We start from the raw sequence: 19,384 nt of genomic DNA, 5'->3' as shown, positions 1-19,384 counted from the left end.
ACTTGTACTTATTGTCGTCCACTTGTGATCCAATCCACCCAAAACGCATCTTTATACCATGTGTAAACAGGGCCTTAGATCTCAAAACCTTTTTTGTTCGTTTGCACGAGTGATGTAGTGAACAATTCTTATGATATATTTGTTTGTTGTTTGTATTCATCTTTGTTTTTCTGTAGTTATTGTTTATTTTTTACTGGCATTATTTGCTGGTTGTTTTTATGTCAGATACTTTCTAAAATGTTTGTCACATGCCCACTAGGTTTAACAATACATAAAAAATAAGCTTAATTTTAATCATTTATCCAGTATTTTTAACAGAATAAGCTCAAAGCAGTATGTTTTTTCAACAAATATTGCTCCAGGGCTTATCCTATACATTTCTTGCAGTGATATTTTATCCTTGTAATGTAGAGCGCGTGTCCCACGTCACATGTCAAACTGTTGGGTGAATGTTTAGAGAGTGTGCCCTACTGGTCCTGCCGAGCAGATAAATTCCACAGATAAAACTCATAAATGAAATGGAGGTTTCTCTAGGGCGACAGTGTGTGTGTGCGTGTGAAGGTGAGGAAATGGGAAATGTGTGCACGGGTTCATAAGACCTCTGCCGAGCGGAAGCCCAGTGGTATTACTGTAGTAATCCAACCTGACCTCTCTACTCAAATACATTACCAAATACAAGTCCAAGTGAAAACATAGCCCACACTGTTTTGCCAACCCGTTTTCGCCACTCTCCCATTACTGGATGTGAGACACATTTATTAACCAGTTATTTAATTTTTTATTTGTTTTGTGGGTGAATTTGATTTGAGCAGAGCAAACTTGCTGTGTTATCAGGCCTACACACACATACACATGTAATCACTTTTCTAAATTATAGATTTTAGATATTGTTATTATTTAAAGCTTATTATTTATTTTTTACATTATTTATACATGTACACAATTCTATTCATTTCCTTGAGTCATTTATTTTTCATTTTAATAATAGAAAGTAAACAATATTGAAGCATTATTTCAACTGAGAATGTGTTTGTCTCTACTGTGTGAGTCCTCATTACTGTTGATTGTAAATGTAGAGTTTCAGGTCATGCTGGATTCTGCCTCGGTTTCTTTATCTTTTGCTCTCCCACGTCTTCTCTGTTCTTTTCTCTTTCTTGGTTTATGTCGTTTTAAGCCATTTTCTTTAATCCCACACTATCTCAGCGAGATATAAACTATACAGTTTATACAATTTTAGATTTAATCTACAGTCTATATAACACATTCATTTTGTTTCTACATCACTTTTTATTACAATAATAACATCTTAAAATGTTGAATTTTAAAATAATTAATTATTTTCGTTTTCCGATTTTTATTTTATTTTAAATTCTACATTTTGTTAGAATTAAAGAAAAAATCCTCACTCAATTTCTCCCTCTTTGAGAGAGCTTGGGGGTAATACAGAGGCCAAAACAACAGGAAAACTGAGAGAGAGCCACAAAGAAAGGTAGAGGGAAAGATGGAAGCACCCTTGATCGAACAGATGAGAGACAAGGGCGGCGAGCTGAGACTGATCCGATAAAAACAGCAAGCGCGCAGGCTGGGAGGAGCGTGAATGACACCCAACAAGAAAGGGGAGAGGAAGGCGAGAGCGAGGGATAGGAAGAGAGGCAGACTAGAGGAAACCGTGTCCAGTATCTCATCTAGAATTTCCCTTCCAAGGGGGTCTCGTTTGAAAGCGCTCTTTAAGACTTCCACCGCCACGCTTTTGAACCGCCGGCCGTACAGGAAGCGGCGATACAGTGCTGGCCCGTTCTGGTAGAGGGATTATAACACCTTCACCCTCAACTCAGATTAAGCACAGATAGCGGCTCTCGAGGGCCAATCCAGGTATAATCTGAGTCTCTAAATGGGCTGTAATCTGACATTCATACTATCAGATAAGAGCGACGGCTTCTATTGCAGAAATGAGAGGGGATTAGGATGGCGGAAGGGATGGGAAAGCTTCGGTCTCCTCTCTGTGGAGAGTGGGAGAGTTTTAAAATACAATGATTTACAGGCAGTTTTGCCTTCTCAGTCTCTGCTTCTCTCGATCTCTTTCTCTCTCTTTTGAAGCTGAATCTAATTAGATTAAACCTAAGGCCCACCAAGGGCTCTAATGCAATTGAATTTCCAGCAGTGTTGTAGAAGAGACTTAAATTGGGTTCCCCTTGACTGGGTATCATGCTACTGGCTGTCAGGAGCTCTGTCCTCTCTCTGGGTGTTAAGCTTCAAATTTGCACTGTACTGCAGTCGCTGTGAGTCTCAGCCTGTATGCTGATGAGAAGTAAAGCCCGGCATGAACTCATGACACAGTTCCTGTCGACAGTCTCTGGGTATATCCTATATATAGAACAAGGTTTGTCCACAAAGTTACATAATTACATCTTTATTGAGTTTATGGGCAAAGTATGCTTTGTTTGTAGTTTATTAAAATAGAAATTGATAACCATAGAATCCTTAGTTATTGGTAGATCAACAAAAACGTCTTTGCTTGATATTATCCACAACTGTTATAGACATAAATTAATCATATACTGTGAATAGACAGGAAAGTTCACTTTTAAACATATTTTAACGCCTTAAATTACATTAATTAATATATTTTATATAAATAAATTGAAATTGCTTAACTTATTTTGATGAGTAGCAGAAATGTAGACACATTGACAAAATAAAAAAATTAAGTTGAAATTACTTGTGAAACCAACTTGATAGAACTTAAAATGTTTATCATGCCGTAAAATGTTTCACAGTGTTTCATTTTGATATTTCTATATTTTAATTTTGATAAATTATAATGAATATAGACTTGTAATTATGGTGAAAGTGTTATTATATTGACTATTGTGTGTGCTTAGGTGTTGACGTGTTCATTTCCCGGTATGTGTGCGTGACAGCTGGAGCTTGTTTGTTTCTTCTCTCGCACACATTAGAAACAACCTGCGCACTGAACCTGACCCAACACAAGCTTGCGTGTGTGAGAAGTGTGAAATAAACAAAGAGAGACTGAGACAGTGTCTTCCAAACTCTGTGTGAGAGGAAGAAAAAATAAGACATGAAGAGAGAGAAGGTCTTAGAAGGAGGAACGGCTTGGAAAGGGAAGAGCGAGATGAAAGAAAGATCAAAAATAATAAAAGGCAGGGGATGAGCAATCAGGAGCTATGTGAGCTGAAACGCAGACTGCAGCTGCCTTCCTGAGCAGCTGAAATAAAGGGGGAAAAAATCCTTAAGACAACAGAGCGCGCGGGCTTCCTTCCTGACGTGACCGGCTCGTGAGCCGTGTGGGCCTGTCTTCATAAATCCCTGCTGATTTACGCGCAACTGGGTGGCTGGCAGGCCCACGCTTAACCCCCACCGCTCCAGCGGCGAGCCACCCGGCTTTGAGTCGCCCTTCTTTCCCCATCGAACTTCACGTTTCTAGGTGCTCTCGTTCTGAACTTCAAATGATTTCTGCTCGGGTCGATATAGAGCACAGATTATAGCGCGCATCAACACATGTTAAAAGATTCTCCCGTGTCCTCCCTGACTGCGTCAGAGCGTCAGTCACAAGGATATATTGTTACAACGGCAAACCTGGCAGGGCTTGTCCTCTAATTTACACGGCTGCTGAGCAGTAGCACGGAGATGTATTGTGTTAGCTTGCATAGTTATTTTTGCCTTGCGTCTCACTGTCTCTGCCGAGCTTTGTTGTCGCCCGTCAGCCGCTGGGTTCGAGCCTTTAATTATTCGCCAGTTTCTGTTTCTATCTCCAGCTCTCTCTCTTCCTCCTCGCTCCCTACACCGTCTGCGTGATTGATTCTTGTTTTCATGTTTTCGATTGGGCCGCGCAGATCTGTCAGAGTGTGTAGTTATTCCACCGTCTTTTCCCTTTCAAAAGCTCTAAAGAGCCGTGCACACTGACAGCTGTTAAAACACACAGTGTTGTTTTTTTACCTCTTCTTTTTTTTGTAGGAGAGCAGATGTCAGTTGCGTGTTTGTGTGTGTTTTTCTTTTGGATGTATTGAAACTTTGGGAAACGGTTGCAGTGGAAGTGGCAAATCGCAAGTGCGCATAATAGACAAAACTGGAATTATAGAACTAACAACACACACGGTATTGGAGAAAATGTTGGTATTTCAGTCATGTTTTCTTTGTCCGATTTTCAGCAACTTGCCAAATTAAACTGGCATCAATGCAGCCGCATTAAGTGTTTACGCCCCGGTGCATGCTGGGAAATGCCGAATAAGACATAACTTTTTTTAGGTTAGGATTATTTGAACATCGTTAGTAAACCACAAGATAATGTGACACTGTTGTCGCCATTTTCCGGCAGATGAAGAGTTAAGATGAACATTGTCATTCCAGTAAAAATCCCCCCATCCTCCCGTTCTGGTTTGTGCTTTCTCTCTCTCTCTCTCTCTCTCTCTCTCGCTCTCTCTCTCTCTGTCACGGTCTAGTGGTGAGGTTAAGTTAAGTAAGAGTGTTCTAATAATTAGGCTGCAGGATGACTTCTCGTCTGTGCTTACCCAGATGTTAAAAGGCTTGTCCTCTCATGTTGCCTCCCTGTCCGTACCCCCACCACCCTGCATCCATCCATCCCTCCCTGTCCTTTGTGTCCTTTTCTTTCTTAACTGATCCTGCATTGCTTCTCTCAGCTGTGGCAACACTTTTACCTTCTTCTTAAAAGACAAAAATAAATCACAATCATATCTCTTTTGTTTTGTGAGGACAGTTGTGGCATTACATTGAGGACACCTGAAACATACGCAATCTCGATTAAGTCCCCTAAACTAACCTGTACAGTTTTCATATTGAACTACTGAAGAGTTGTCCTTCTTGTCAGTTACACCCCTCCCAGTCACTTTTGGCAAAAGACAGCAGGTGTCAGTGCAGCGGGCCATGGCAGTGTGCAGCCGCGGCGTAAGGGAGCACCGGCCGGGCCATTGTTGCGGCATGATGCAGATCAAGGATTAGCGCTTCCTGCCCGAGCTTTGTTGGCCGGGCCACTTGAATTGCATAGACACAGGCTGGTGTGTGTGTGTGCGGACCGCTCGAGCTACTGTTAGGGAAATGAACAGGGGAAATGAGATTAGAGCATGCATCCTCGGCAGACAAACACCTGGAATGACAGTGAAGTGACGTAATATTCATGTAGTGTACGGCAGCTCTTTATTGCCTGACAAACATAGCGCTTGTTTGCTATCGCATTGTTTATTGCTTTGGTTTATTGTGGTGCAAGAATATCACTTAAATGATTTCCATTCACGGATGCGAGCTATCGGCAGATGTACGCATGGAGCTGTATGCCTGTTCTGTCATACAAACATATGCACCAGACTCCCATGCTCGAGGTCAGACCCGTTCCCATGGCCTGGATGTTGGTCTTGCGGTGATGTCACACTTTGCTATAAAAGCGAGTCGAAAGCAGTCCGCCGAGTCCTGTAGAACCGCACAGCTGGCACCAGTTCCGTTCTACGTATGCCCCAGGGTCGCAATACCACAGCAGCCGTCCATCAGTGCATCCGCGAGTTTAGTTCTGGGCCACCGGTGACCAGGAACAACCTTAGATCACACTTGAACTCCCCTCCTTTATATCCCAGACTAATGCAGATGTGCTGCAAACATCTTCCCCAGAGTCCTTTAAATAGCTAGGGGATGAAACTTCACTCTCGCTAACAGGTTCACCACCCATAGCACGGCAGACCCGCCCCAGTCAGCCTGCTCGAACCCCGTCTCTTGATCCTCTCTCACTCCTTCGCTCATCCCCCCCGTAATCTAATCTTCTCTCCGTGTGCGGGTGCAGTCTTCTGTGACAGACTTGTTTCCAAAAAGCAGGCTTGGCTAAAGGACACACATATTATATATATTTATTGCTTCCCTTAAATGTAAATTATTGAACAGGAGTGATTACAGGCTGGGATGTGTCGAGGGCTCCTGGCAGCACAGGGAGTTTAAAGACGGCTGTCAAGGATAAAAACAAAGGTTTGCATGAGAAATGTCTTTAATGTAAGCGGTGCTCCTCTCTCAGGTTTGGAATACAAGTTAACCACCTCGGGCGTTTTTTTTTAAGCTGTTGCTTGTTTTCGGGTGCTAACAAACCTCCCAGCTCCGCTTTATTACTTCTGAGGGTCCGCTCATGTGTGATCATCGCTCATTACCAATCGGTGAGACCCGGGGAGGAAAAGGCAAAGGGAATCTGCATGGAGACACACGCGCTCTTCCAGAATGCCAATAGCCCTCACACATTAGAAAGTGTTTCCATTTTGTTCCTTCCCGTCACTCTCTGTCCAGGCGCTCGCGGAGGCCTGATTAATTATTTAGCAGCATGTATCATCTATTTACCTTAGTAATCCATCTGTCAGCACGCCTATTGATCCAATCCTGCATTCTAATTGTGCATCCTCTCGCAGCAGCTAGCTCATATTTAAATTCAATGGCTGTCACTGCGCCTGACTGTCTGCGACTCGGTCGGCTATCGCGGCTGTCGCTGTGGTTACGTTTCAGGGGCGTGATAAGCTACAGCTGCGCTGGAGAAAGTGAGAGTGTATCACTCGCGACCCTCTCAGATGTGACCGCATCGGTGTTTTCGAAGCGACACGTTGGAGGCATTTTTATTCTTTTGGGAACGAAACGGGGTTGTGAGGGAACAGGGTGTGAGAAGTGAGAGCTTAGAAAAAACATAAAACCGCTTGTATGCATCTCTTGTTTCGATTACTGTGGTCACTGTGTCATATTTCAGTCTTTTCTTGGTTTCGTTCCTGCTTCCTCTTACTTTATTTGACTGGACGAAACCTACGCAGCTGCCTAGTCAGTCGGTGACTAAATAGACAGCAGCGTGTGAAGTTGCCTTAACATAATAACATCATGCCTTATGATTTAAAACCAATTCAAGTACATTTTAGAGATAACCAAGCAAATATTTAATTCCTTCAATGCTTATTTCTCAGTGGAGTAGGAACTTGACAGAGGAAAAACAGATCACCCAAAATGGAAAATCTGTCATTACTTACTCACCCTCGTGTCATTTCAAACCTGTATGCAGAACACAAAAGAAGATATTTTGAAGAAAGCCGTTGACTTGCAATGGTTTTGTGTCCATACAAGTGAAGAGAATGGCGACCATGTTGTTTACCAACATTCTTTGAAATATATTCAATTGTGTTTTGCAAAAGAAAGAAAGTCAGACAGGTTGAATATGATAAGAGGGTGAGTAAATGATGATAGAATTCAAATTTGGGGAAAAGCATTTATAAACCGATATTTAAAAGCAACCAAACAGCATGCATAGGATTGTGGAAGATCTCCAGCTAGAAGATCTAAAAGGCCTTCAAAATCTGACCAGGCATCTCGATAGACGGCATGCCACAAAGGCAACATAGAATTTTGACATGCCTTGTTGGCTTCTGTACACGACCGGCAGTATGTTTTTGTCTTTGGTGTTACCTGTTGTCTCCAGTTCTCTGTCTTTCTGCGGGCGGTTGTGTGGCGGATGTTGGAGCATGTTTGTTGTGGTGACAGAGAGGCGGCCCGCTGATAAGAGCGCAGCGGCAGCTGGGTGCCGTGGCTGTGTGAGGTTAGTGAAAGGGCTGTTAGGAAGCTAAAACCCTCATGCAGTTGTCAGTCTGCTCTCTCCGGCCAGACCCTGAAGCTGGTCTTTTACATGCCAATAAAGCAGGCCAGTCAGGGGTGGGCCGGTAGCCAGGCTGCCTGGGAGAAAACAGTTAAAGTAGGCACTTAAGAAATGCCCCCGCACCCCCGACGTTGTGGTTCTCAGTTGTGTTCTAACAAGGCTTTTGACATAATTGAATATTTGAGCCTAGAGTAGATAAGTGCGTGGAGTGCCAGCCAGTGCCTGTCTGAAAACGGAGTATGTGTGTACGTTCAGGAACTGTATATTTGCGTTTTATTAATTTGCGCTTTGAAAACCGCTAGATTAATTCAGTTGGGTGCCAGCTGGAAGTGTGCGGGCTTAAACCTCGCTTTGATGGCCTTCTTCTCTTCCGGGCTAATCTGAACAGATGCGCAAGCTCCCACAGTGAGGGATGGTGCAAATGCAGCAATCAGTAAACACTCACTGAGTTAATGACACCAATCAATGGCCTTTTAAAACAGCTATTTGATAATTGCAATCATCAATGCCTCCTGTAGTATACATTACAAATGGGCCTCTCCGGTTCTGCTCCGCTCCCTCCCTCTTTCGCCGTCTCTCGTTCCTTCCTCCTTTTTACTCTTCCTTTCATTTTGTGAGCATAGATCCATGGTCATATTATCCTGTCAATTGGTGTGATGCAGTAATTGAACCATATGCATCTCAGGCTATCATTCAAGCGGAGATGTGGCCTCTTTTAGTGTCGTGGCGTTATCCTGCGAGATTCAAATTATGTATTAAAAAGAATGAACCAAAGTATAAGAGATTAAAATGCAATAAATAATTGAAGGGATAGTTCACCTAAAAATGAAAATTCTGTCATTTAATATCCCTCATACCTGTATAGGACTCTTCTGGGGAACACAAAAGAAAACATTTTGAGAAATGCTTTGGTTTTGTGTCCATACAGTGGAAGTCATTGGGGGCCAATTCTTCTTTTGGTCTGGAATGACATGTAATTTCATTTTTAGGTGAACTATCCCTTTTAATTGAACATCATAATCGGCATGATGCGTTAACATTGTCTTGAACAAATGGTGAGATTAGGAAATCTGTTTAGAAATAAAAAATTAAATTGTGTTTAGACACAAAGATGACACACTTACGCTTTTTAGTATAAAATGAGACGATTGTGGATTTCTGCTAACTTTGTTGGCAGCTTGACTATTGATGTATTGGTCCGTTTTTTGGTTCCTTTTTGCATCTACCTAGTGTGAGTGTTACCGCATGCTCTTTTCGTCCGTATATATTTGTGCAATTCTTGACCGTGGTAATTGCAGCCTATGAGAGCAGGTTTATTTTTGCCACACATCAAAGAGCACAGACCCTCCCGGGGGGTCAGAAATCTTCTTAACCAGAGACCCCCTCCACTTCACCCCTATCAAAGCTCCTAACCGCCCCCCCTTCAGTCGGCCATTTTTAGCCCGTTGGCTTTGCGGCACAGACCTGAGCCCTGACAATTTCAACACTGCAGAGCTGAAAATTGTCGCCATCGAAAATGGCACCAAAAGTGGCGAGCGGGGGCTAATCTGAACTCCCACTTTTTCTAATGCCCCCCACCCCACCTGACATGAGCTGAATGTGTGGATACATGCTTTTGTGAGGTAAGCTGTGTTTCACACCTGCTGCTGTGTAATCCTGCAGTCATGTGGCCCCCGGCTCCCGTGCTCGCGCGGCTCTACGGGTGCCATTTGGATACGGGCTGTCTAATACCACATCCCTACGGCAGAATGTGCGGCATCCGCCGCTCTGGGGAAATGGGGGTGGGGGGGCACAGTCGAGCCCATGAATGGGGTCTCAGGAGGGGGGGTCTTACAGAGCAAAAGAGAGCAAATCTGTCACTTCTCCCAAAGCAGCCTCCCCTCTGACCTCCATTCAAAGATATATTGATTTTCCAGAGCTCTGTCTAACAAGCGGCAGGCTGAGTGGGGTTTAGTGATAGTGCTTGTATAGCTTGGGCACAGCATGATGCTCTCTTCTAAAAGTTAAACACATCTCTTTTCTGTCCTTCTTGCGGGGACATCAAACAAGTACAAATAATCAAAAGGCACCAGCCCTCTCAGCTCCCCCTATACAGATAGAAGAGGGCTGTCTCGGCAGGTCGACCATTTTTCTGCATGCGTATGACAGCGTGTTTGCTCGGCGTGTGGGGCCTTGGCTTTAACTTTGCTCAGTTTTTGGTCCTGCATGTGCCTCCAGATTGCTTTGTGGGGCTTAGCAGGGGCGGATCTAGTCCCTCCATCCATGACTCCTTTTTGTTTACCGGTCTCCTCCAATGCACAGGGAGTCTGGCAAAATGCAAAGATCTTTGGAGCAGAGAGGAGGAAAACAGAGCGAGCATGTACAAACAAACAGTATCAGGGGAGCAGGGCCTACACCTCTCAGTGTGAGTCTATCCTTCAGTACATCAGCGTAAGAGACAGAGACAGACAGACAAAATATATGCACTTGTATAAATCTGAATATAATTTTTTGTTTCAATTTATAATTATAATTGTGTTTATAATATAATGTAAAGCCATACAGATTAATTAAAATGCATGACAATATTTTCTGCACATATAGGTAAAGACACTTATACACAGTTATTGCTGAATAAAAACTCAATGAGAGCAAGAGAAAGCTTAGAAAGAGAGGAATCTTCTAACAACATCAGAGAACAGAGGCGTGCTTTTTAGACAAGACTATTTGTTCAGTCAGGCTTCAGCAAACCCACCACCAATGACTTGCCGAGCGGGGTGAACACGGAGGAATGTTTCACTTTGTTTTCTCAGATGTATTTGTATTTCATGGAATGATGCACAAAGAAATACAAGATTTGTTTTTCGCCTCGCCAGAATGCAAGTTTTATTTTTCCTCTCGTTTTTTTCCCAGGATGGATTTTCAAGCAATCTGTTCCGAACTGTTACGACTCCAGCAGAATTCTTATAATGACAGTAAGAGGCTGTTAGCATCAGCGTTGGAAGCAGACAATGAAATGTACCGTGTGAATAGCAGAAGGGCCTGTAAAGTGGAGGTTTTAAAACCTCTCGTCTTTGCGGCAATGTCACAGTAACAACTGGAGGGATGTTATGAGCCCGAGCCTGTGGCAGGTGTCTGGGGAGAAACGACCTCACACGGCAACCTGGTGTTATATCCGTGGTAACAGGGCAATTGGGGTAGGGGCAGACGCCCTGGTGGGGGCCAGGATGTCTGCGTTCCTAAGGCGGAATGCATGGTGGGAAATATTTTGGTCGGGTTTTGCCGTGCGGTGTAATGGTGGGGCGTGGAGCGCAAGGAGGGGTTTACCTGACCCTCAACCCAGCTCTGAGCTGCTGAGAGATGTTGAGAGCTATTATACAAAAAGCAACAAAAATGATAAAACTGTTTGACCTAAAAGTTTTTTTATTTAGTAAGTTATTTGGTGAGTTTTACTAGCAGCTGTATAAAAATAGCAAGAAATAATACACCAAAAAACAAAATAAATAAATTTTAATATAATATAATAAAAAATATAAATGGATGCCTGAAACATATGGGACGGTAAAATTATGATGTTGATTGGCTATTATGTTAGGCTTGTAAGTACATTAGCTTTATATATGTGTGAGTGTGTAGGTTGTATCAATGTATGTCTACCCCGGGGGTCTTTTTTTTGCCTTTGTACCTGTTGTAGCATCTCTGCCGCTGTGTTAATAATATTCTGTCGATACAGCGACGTGATGAGCCGGCTGTCTGGTTTGGGCTGTTATGCATCCATCATCTGCTCTTCTAGCCTCCAGCCGTCAATATCGGGGCCCAATGCTAATGGTGGCATTTAACCAGCGGATCTGACAAATTAACCACCGCCCGTCTACAAGGGTTAAATATTCATCATCCCAGCTTTAACCAGTTCTAGCCCCCCGCGGCCCCTCGCTCGTAGTGCACCCATGAAGCGGTCACGTGAGCTCCGGGCGCTCGGCACTACATCATTCACACGTGCCCTGAACAAGACCCAGCTCGCCGTAAGGGATCTGAGGTTAAACATACTGTATGCTTATGGCCAGGACCTGTGAAAAATGGTGACAGTTCTTCTATTTATTTATTTTTTAAGTCTGTTACGTTCTTCCTGGTACAAATCATGCAGGCAGATGTTAGGACAGCCAGGGCATACGCTCACACATGTCCACACCGCATGCCCCTTATGATCACCGAAGCTCCCCCGCTTATGCTGAAGGTTTGTTACAATCAAAGCGTCCCATTGCCTCTCCGGCCAGGGTCACAACAGCTCCTGGCATTTGTGTGTGTGTGTGTGTCTGTATAAGTGTATATTTGTGTGCACAGCATGATAGAGTCCCCGGTTTCTACTGTCCACCCCTCCTCTCCACTGATCCTTATGTCCCCCTTTTTCTGTCTCTTGTATTCAGCCTGTCCATCAGTGGCCTTATAAATAATTCATTGCCCTCTCCCTGATGTCTTGTCACCTTCCCTTCTCATTCGCCACCTTGGCTCCCTCCTCTCACTTCCCGTGTGCTGTTTTCAGTGTAGCGGAACACCCCAGGAGCCAGCGAGGCCTGGACCACACACCCTTTCAAGATTCAAAGAAGCTTTATTGGCGTGATAAAACAAATTTTACATTTCCAAAGCACAGGAAAATTAAATATAAACATTCTGCACAAATACAGATAAAGATAAAAATAAAAGTATAAAGTATCTTTCTCTCTCTCTTCCTTGGCTCCTCCCTCATCCCAGTAAATGGTCATTCAATCAGAAATGGCTTCCTTAGTGTCATCCATATGTGACCCTGGACAACAAAACCAGTTTTATGGGTCAATTTTTGGACATAATCTGAAGGCTGAATAAATATGATATCTATTGATGTATGAGTTGTAAGAATATGACAATATTTGGCTGAGATAGAACCGTTTAAAACTCAGGAATCTGAGAGTGCAAAAAATCTAAATATTGAAAAAAAATGCCTTTGAAGTTGTTAATCAGGGCCACTGTGGCAGGCCATCCACTCAGAAAAATAACGTTTTTAAATATTTAAGGTAGGAAATTTACAAAATATCTTCACGGAACATGATCTTTACTTAAAATCCTAATGATTTTTGGCGAAAAATCAATCATTTTGACCCATACAACTTATTTTTGTCTTTCACTTAAAATGTTCCCGTTTTACTTAAGAATGGTTTAGTGAACCAGGGTCACATATGTGGTTTGCATTTGTAGCCCATTAATTAATAGTTGGTCCTTTGAAAGTGTCCTTTTGCTTTAAGATTCAGGTACGTGGAACTAGTTTTGTGCATGTGTGTCACGGACTCAAAAATCTGACAAAATCAACTACAAAGTCAAGGCATGTGCAATTTAGTATGGATTTGAAGTATCTTATGTTGTGGTTTTGGCTCATTCTCTGCAAATTTAGCAGAAAATATCACTATTGGCAGGGACTTAAGCTCATTTGAGCTCCTCGACGGTAGGGTTGGGAGTCGATTGGTTAATCCACCACCAGTAGCACAGCGTGTAACCACAAATGTCTTAAACGGAGCCGTCACTTACCCATACAACCCAGCTCTGATGTAGCATAACCACAACAGCAAACCCTCCTGCGGAAATGGGTCTGAAAATACTGCGTACGACTCTTCTTGCAGTTCTCTCATTGTTATTCCTCCCCGTGTCCCTCCGCAATTAAGAACAGAATTGTATGTGCACAAAAAAAGTCAAAAGACAAGCAGACGGGAAAAGTGAAATAATACTGCCATTATATCGTATTAATCACGTAGCTTTGAGGGCAATACAAATAACATCAGGAGGGAAGAGAAAACATAACTATGACAAATTGGTTCTCCTTCATAGAGCTTGTTTAACGTTCAGGGAATTGCTGATATCGAAGCCCGATTACGATTAGCCGTGTGCTCTTATGAATTCTGCCAGCGTGTGGGTATGTTGTTTGGAGAACAGAGGGATTCAGATGTGTTTGTAGGCGTGAGTAGCGGCCCTTTTGAGACTCACTTGGTCCTATAGACCATAGACCATCTCTCTCTCTCGCTCTCTCTCTGACAGGACCTGTCTGCAGCACTCAGGGCCTGATCAAGCAGGGCGATTAATACGTTTTAAAAAATGTCCCCTCCACTCTCACCAACAGCCACACAAATGCTACTCTTTATTCCTCCAGCCATCCACACGCGCTCTGCAGCATCAGCAGCGCCGGAGCGGCCCATGAGAAGAAGATCAATCAGACAACCCGCTGATGAATTAAAGCCTTTAGCAGCCAAAGGAGGGGGGCCGCTAAAAGAAACCACACACAGACAACTTATGTACCCAACTTTAAATGCACATCTATACAAAAGGCATTTTTGTGTCATGTTGCTTTATTTGACTACCAACACTGTAAAAAAACACTATAGGATTAAAAAATAGTGTGAATTTTGAACACATTTGTGATGTTTTTTAAGTTTGAACAGTTTTTAAAGTAAATTTTACCAAAAAAATTGTGTCCTGTTTTTTGCAAGTTTTTTTTTAAACGTTTACTTTAAAAAGTTGTTTGCAAATTTTAGCCAAATTTAAACACAAATGAAGTAAATCGTTTTTTACTGTGAAAAGGGAGCTGCATTGTAGTAATGATATTATAATGATAAATTGTAATAATTTGATTTTTGAAACAGAATGGAAATAGAAAAGGTCAAATGTAAGTAAGTCATTTTTCAGAGGCCTGAAATTTTTCATTCCAGTTATTCTGTTATTTGATCCCTTTTCAAATTCACATTGTTGCAGCCACTGGCCTTCCTCTGCCAAATTATATCATCAGTCTCACTAGTCTCCCTTTCTCTTTTTTTACTCCATCCCATGATAAATTAATTTTTCACACTGACAGCTTGGTTACAGAGACACCCGCTTGTTTCACGGTAATTCTGGCGACAGCTTTAAGACTTGTTGTATTTAAGGTGGTCTGTAATTACATGGCTTTAGCATATGTAGGGAGAGAGATATGATTCATCTGCCAAGTGGGAGCTGGCGAGAGCGGGGGAGAGAGAGAGCGAAAAAGAGAGATACGCTTCAGCAAATAAAAAAAGAGCCGTGTTGCTACAAAATGTCCCCCTTATTACGTCTCATTAAAGCCAAGACCGCGATAAGGCAATACAGCCCATGAATAAGATCTACGATCGCTGTGCTAAAAGCTACAGAATGAAGGCAGGCTGATATCTCCGAGGCTTTTGTGCACTGGCCATAGAAAGCCAAAGGAAAAATCGTAGGGTTTTTTCCGGCATAACCCTGTGGTGTGTGTGAGCGATAGCAGATAGCAGTGAAGCCCCTCTGCGCTAATTAGAAGAGCTTTTAACAAGGACAAAAAGATCTCTAGTGTGAGGGAAACTGACAGGCCCCGTTAATCCCAGGCCTATTGTCAGAGCTACAGGAAAGCCGTGTTGGACAATCACCCAGGGAGATCGTGATAAATCCAACGCAGGGCCCCGGCTACCTCCCCACGCTCGGGCTAATGGGTTATGAGCTACTGCGCCGCACACCGCCGGCGGGCGGCCACGATGACGGATGACGTTTTTCACACGCGCACAAATCAACAGCCGTTGCACGCACTCGACGCGCAAATACACGCCGCGTGAATACACATAATCACGCGCCCGGCCCCTGACGTAGACACCGATGTGATCATTAGTGGTAATTATCTTGAGTGCTAAATTACTACCTGCAGTTAGTGTTTGATTATTGTGAAGGAGAGCGCTAATCTATAAGCCCAGAGTTAGCGGCGCAGTGGAGTGCCACAGCTAGCCCTTCAAACACCTATATCTGTAAATTAGAGTAATAAGATGCTATTAGGGCTTAATGAGGCCGCAATGTAATTTACAGTGTGTTGAGGGGAATCTGTACTCCAAGCATGATGTCAGGAAATTGAAACGGGATTCCATCTTTTTTTTTTCATCTGTGTGCATGTCAATGTTAGAAAATACGTGGGTTCATTGGAACGGTGCCCCAGATGGCATCTAAACAATTTTTAGTCATTTACAATACCTAGTGTGAAAATATAATGGCTGTTGGAGTTTTTATTTGTATTGAAAATAGTTGGTAATTTGAGAATCCATATCAGGTTTGTGTGGATTGAGTACTTGTGCCTTACTGAGGGGACCTTCTGAAACCTCGTATCTCCGTATTTCATGATTTTTTTGCCGTCGATCATGATTCACCTTTTATGTTTGTCACAAATGTTTTGCAAATATTTAACCAATAAAAAGTATTAAAAAGTGCTTCTCAACTTTGACGACACAGTATTTAATCACTTAAAAATATGGTGCTTTCAATTTCCTAAAGATGTGAATTTGGACATCCGCAGTTTTGGAACGAAAGCGGCAATATGTTATTTTGAGAGATTTTTTAAAGATTTGACAGTGTATGAAAACTAGTGGTTCTCAACCCAAGATGGATTCAGAGCGGCACAGATTTTGTGGCATTTTATGAGATATAGAATTTAATCATACTTTTTGAAATCAAACATCCGAAGTAAGACCACCAACCTAAATAACTGATGTTCAAGCATTGGATAACTGAATATGTTTTTGGTTTAAGTTTATAAGTCTTTATTTGTTGGGCCTCAAAGTGATGCACTCTACACAAAGAGGGCCTTACAACGTGAAAGTTTGAGAACCACTGCACTGATGTAAACACACACAGGTATCCATTACATGCACAAAGTGCTATAAGATGCTCCAGCGAGCATCCTTCTCTAATTATCATTAGCTCTACTTAACCCCTCACCCCAAAGCCATCGCGCCTCTAATGACTCCTCTCATGCAGGTGAGCCATGTGCCACAGGTACAGGTGAACACCTCCGACACCAAAACAGGTGGAGTCCTGCTTGAGTTAGTAAATGACTAGATGTGGCCTATTGACTGTTTGCACAATGGAGTCCAGGTCAGTGTCCAGTAGATTAGAGCATGGGGAGAGTTGAAGTATCCACACCTCCTCAGCACTGATAAATAACTCGCCAGCCATATGATTCACTGGGGTGGCCTCCTGCCGATTGGTAATTTGCTGAAATTAAAACTTAATCAAGCATACTGCAGGACTGCTTGTGAATAATTTAGAAGGGATGTGAGGAAGCGCCAGTCGGTTGGGGAGAGAGAGAGGGTAATATAAACATAAAGAGGAAAAGGTTTAAGTGAAAGCTTTCGAGTTTTTTGGGAATCATCCCTCGCCTTAGCTCTAGAATACATTTTAGTCAAACAATTTTCATCCGCAATTACTGTACCTCAATAACTTTTAATACCTTATTTCAGTCGTCTCTTCTTTGATTAATTTCTTAGCTCTGCAAGTGTTTCATTAATACAAAAGCCATTAGTCATGTGTAATGAAACACATATTTGCGCAATTTTAACAAATGGAATTTTTAATCAGGTGGTGATGGGATAGTTTAAGTAAACACTATTTGTCTTTTCATCCCAGACAGGCTTTGGCAGGTTGACTTAACCCCAAACTGACCCCAAGTTAACTTACAAAGTTCATAGCCATTTCCAAAAAGAGAGGAATATGGTCATTTATTTTTTATGTCATAGGGGAATTTATATCTCAATTTTAATGCAGGCCTATATATCATTATTATGTCATATTAATAATTAAAAAAATTATAATTATATATATTTTTAGTCAATGATAATATTTTTATATGTAATGTGTTAAACACATATTAAAGTAACACTGCCTACATTCAAAACACGTTTGTTTGAGTCATTCCAGCTTCTTCTTTCTGTCTGCGTATTTCCGACTTGTTGTCGGGCCGATCGGCGAGAATGAACTCCATGTCCAGACGTGAATGTGAGAGCCAGGATGCCTCTCTAATGGAAATGAAGCCGCTCTGAGGCGCTGCGCCTTTGTTGCGTTCCGCAGACTCACATTTTATTAAGTACCCTTTAGAGAGAGAGCGAAACACAAGAGGGTAAAAGTCACCCTGCTGCATGTTAATTAGCCCGCTGGAAGTCTGAGAGAAGAGAGGGGAGTTTGTTAAAGCAGAGAAGGGTGACTTTTTCTCCAGCCCACTCAAAGAGGAGGAGAAAAGTTTACTTGCAAACGAAAAACAGCTTTTCTCAGTTGGGCTTTCAGGGGAGAGAATGGGGGAAAATGACTGAGAAGAAAGTTACCGCACCGACCCTGTGCACATGGTTTTATTTCCATGTAATTTACACGGCATGTCAATTCAGTATCTTTCATTGCACGACAAATGACACATTGTGAAACGTTATGATATAAATTTATGAGCAAGTCATGACAGAATGCGCATTTTATGTGCTGTTGTTTGTGCTACACTTTTCAGTTGTCTGAAAGAGATTTAAAAGTTTTCAATGGATTTTATTAGTAGCTGAAAGTGCTATCAAATTAGCTAAAATACTTAATACGCAAACTCAAGAAGGTAAATTTTCTCAACGAATTGAAAGAATTTAAATTCTCTTGAGGTTTTCTTATATTCTGCCCTACAAGGTTACATATGTACAGTATTAAACCAGATTTCACATTTTCAAATGTGAACACTTCAGCTAGCACCGTGAGATGCTTGGAAAGGTTATCACATTGTTTCATGACAGGGGTCACGCTGATGCTTGGGTGAGACTGTTGGAACGTGTGTGTGAGACAGAGCTGTTGTGGGCTGAGGTACCGGGTGGGGGGTTTGTAGTCTAAAAAGGCTGAAAGAGAGCATGATGACTGCTCAATGGCACCACCCAGCCTGCCGTGAAATCAGAGAGCCCTGCCAACAACCAGTACTAACCCTGTCACTGTGTGTGTGCCGAGAGGGGGGGGGTTAAGGGAGGGGGCAGTCATGCAGGTCAGATCCGAACCTTCCTTACCCCATCTCATCCATTGACTGCTTGAGATTCTCAGGCTGTCCTCTATTAAAATGTGTCAGGAATATGGCAGGAGCAGTTTGCTAGTAGTTAAAAGTAGTTTGCGAACATGCTGATCAGGCCAAAAGGGTGCTTTAATCTGTTAATGGCTCCTGTAGACTGCTTTTAAAACCCCCTACACTCCCATCCATTATGAGATGTTTGTTTACTTCTCATCTCCGCTGTTTATTTCTCTCTCGCACTTTATTTTTCTTCCTATGGCCCCACAATGTACTAATATGCCGGGGGTAGCAATTTGTTATGAAGTATTTATAATATGTGGAAACTGAGGTCTTCTAGATCGGAGCAGCATTTATCAAATCTTTATTTTAGTCCTATTTTGTCTCTCCTGACGTGACGTGAAGATGTCTGTTTATGTTTGTCTTAGCAGTTCTGTGCATCGTAATTCCTTTAAAACTTGTAAAAGTGAGTGACTGCAAAGGAGAATAAGGGTGGGGGGTCCTGTCATTCTGGGTCTGCTCCCGGAGTAACGAAGACCCTGGGAGGTCAAGAGACTATAACCGCCAACCCTGTACACCCCGCCTTCTCTTCCCTTTCTCCCCAAACCCAGGCCACCCCGCCTTGGGTCATGCTGCAGGCTGATCTCTGCTCTGCTTTCTTTCTCATCCATTCACTACATTGTTATCGTTGAGAATTTAGTGCTAGGCAAACTCCCCCATGTCAATAAGAGTCCTCTGCTTCTGCCTAACTGACTTCATAATGCAGCTCATCCTAGCGGTTAGAGATGGACCACTGCATCATTACATTTACAGCTAATGTCATCCTTTCAGTATCCACTCCTGACATCAGCTCCTTCCAGCTAAGCAACGGGGTAGTCACCATCCAGAAATTTGTCTTTTAGTTTATTTGTATGCTTCATCTAGACCTATAG

The 19,384-nt window shown here is 42.6% G+C and overlaps 1 protein-coding gene across 8 annotated transcripts in view; it reads left to right on the top strand.

Annotated features, from left to right (window-relative positions):
• Positions 1–19,384, top strand: part of rnf220a (ring finger protein 220a) — a 123,792-nt gene that overhangs the window by 21,251 nt on the left and 83,157 nt on the right. The window lies entirely within an intron of this gene.

Source organism: Triplophysa dalaica, chromosome 3 (genome assembly GCF_015846415.1).
Source record: "Triplophysa dalaica isolate WHDGS20190420 chromosome 3, ASM1584641v1, whole genome shotgun sequence".
Classification (NCBI taxonomy): domain Eukaryota; kingdom Metazoa; phylum Chordata; class Actinopteri; order Cypriniformes; family Nemacheilidae; genus Triplophysa; species Triplophysa dalaica.
This window is presented reverse-complemented; position numbering and strand designations above follow the sequence as displayed.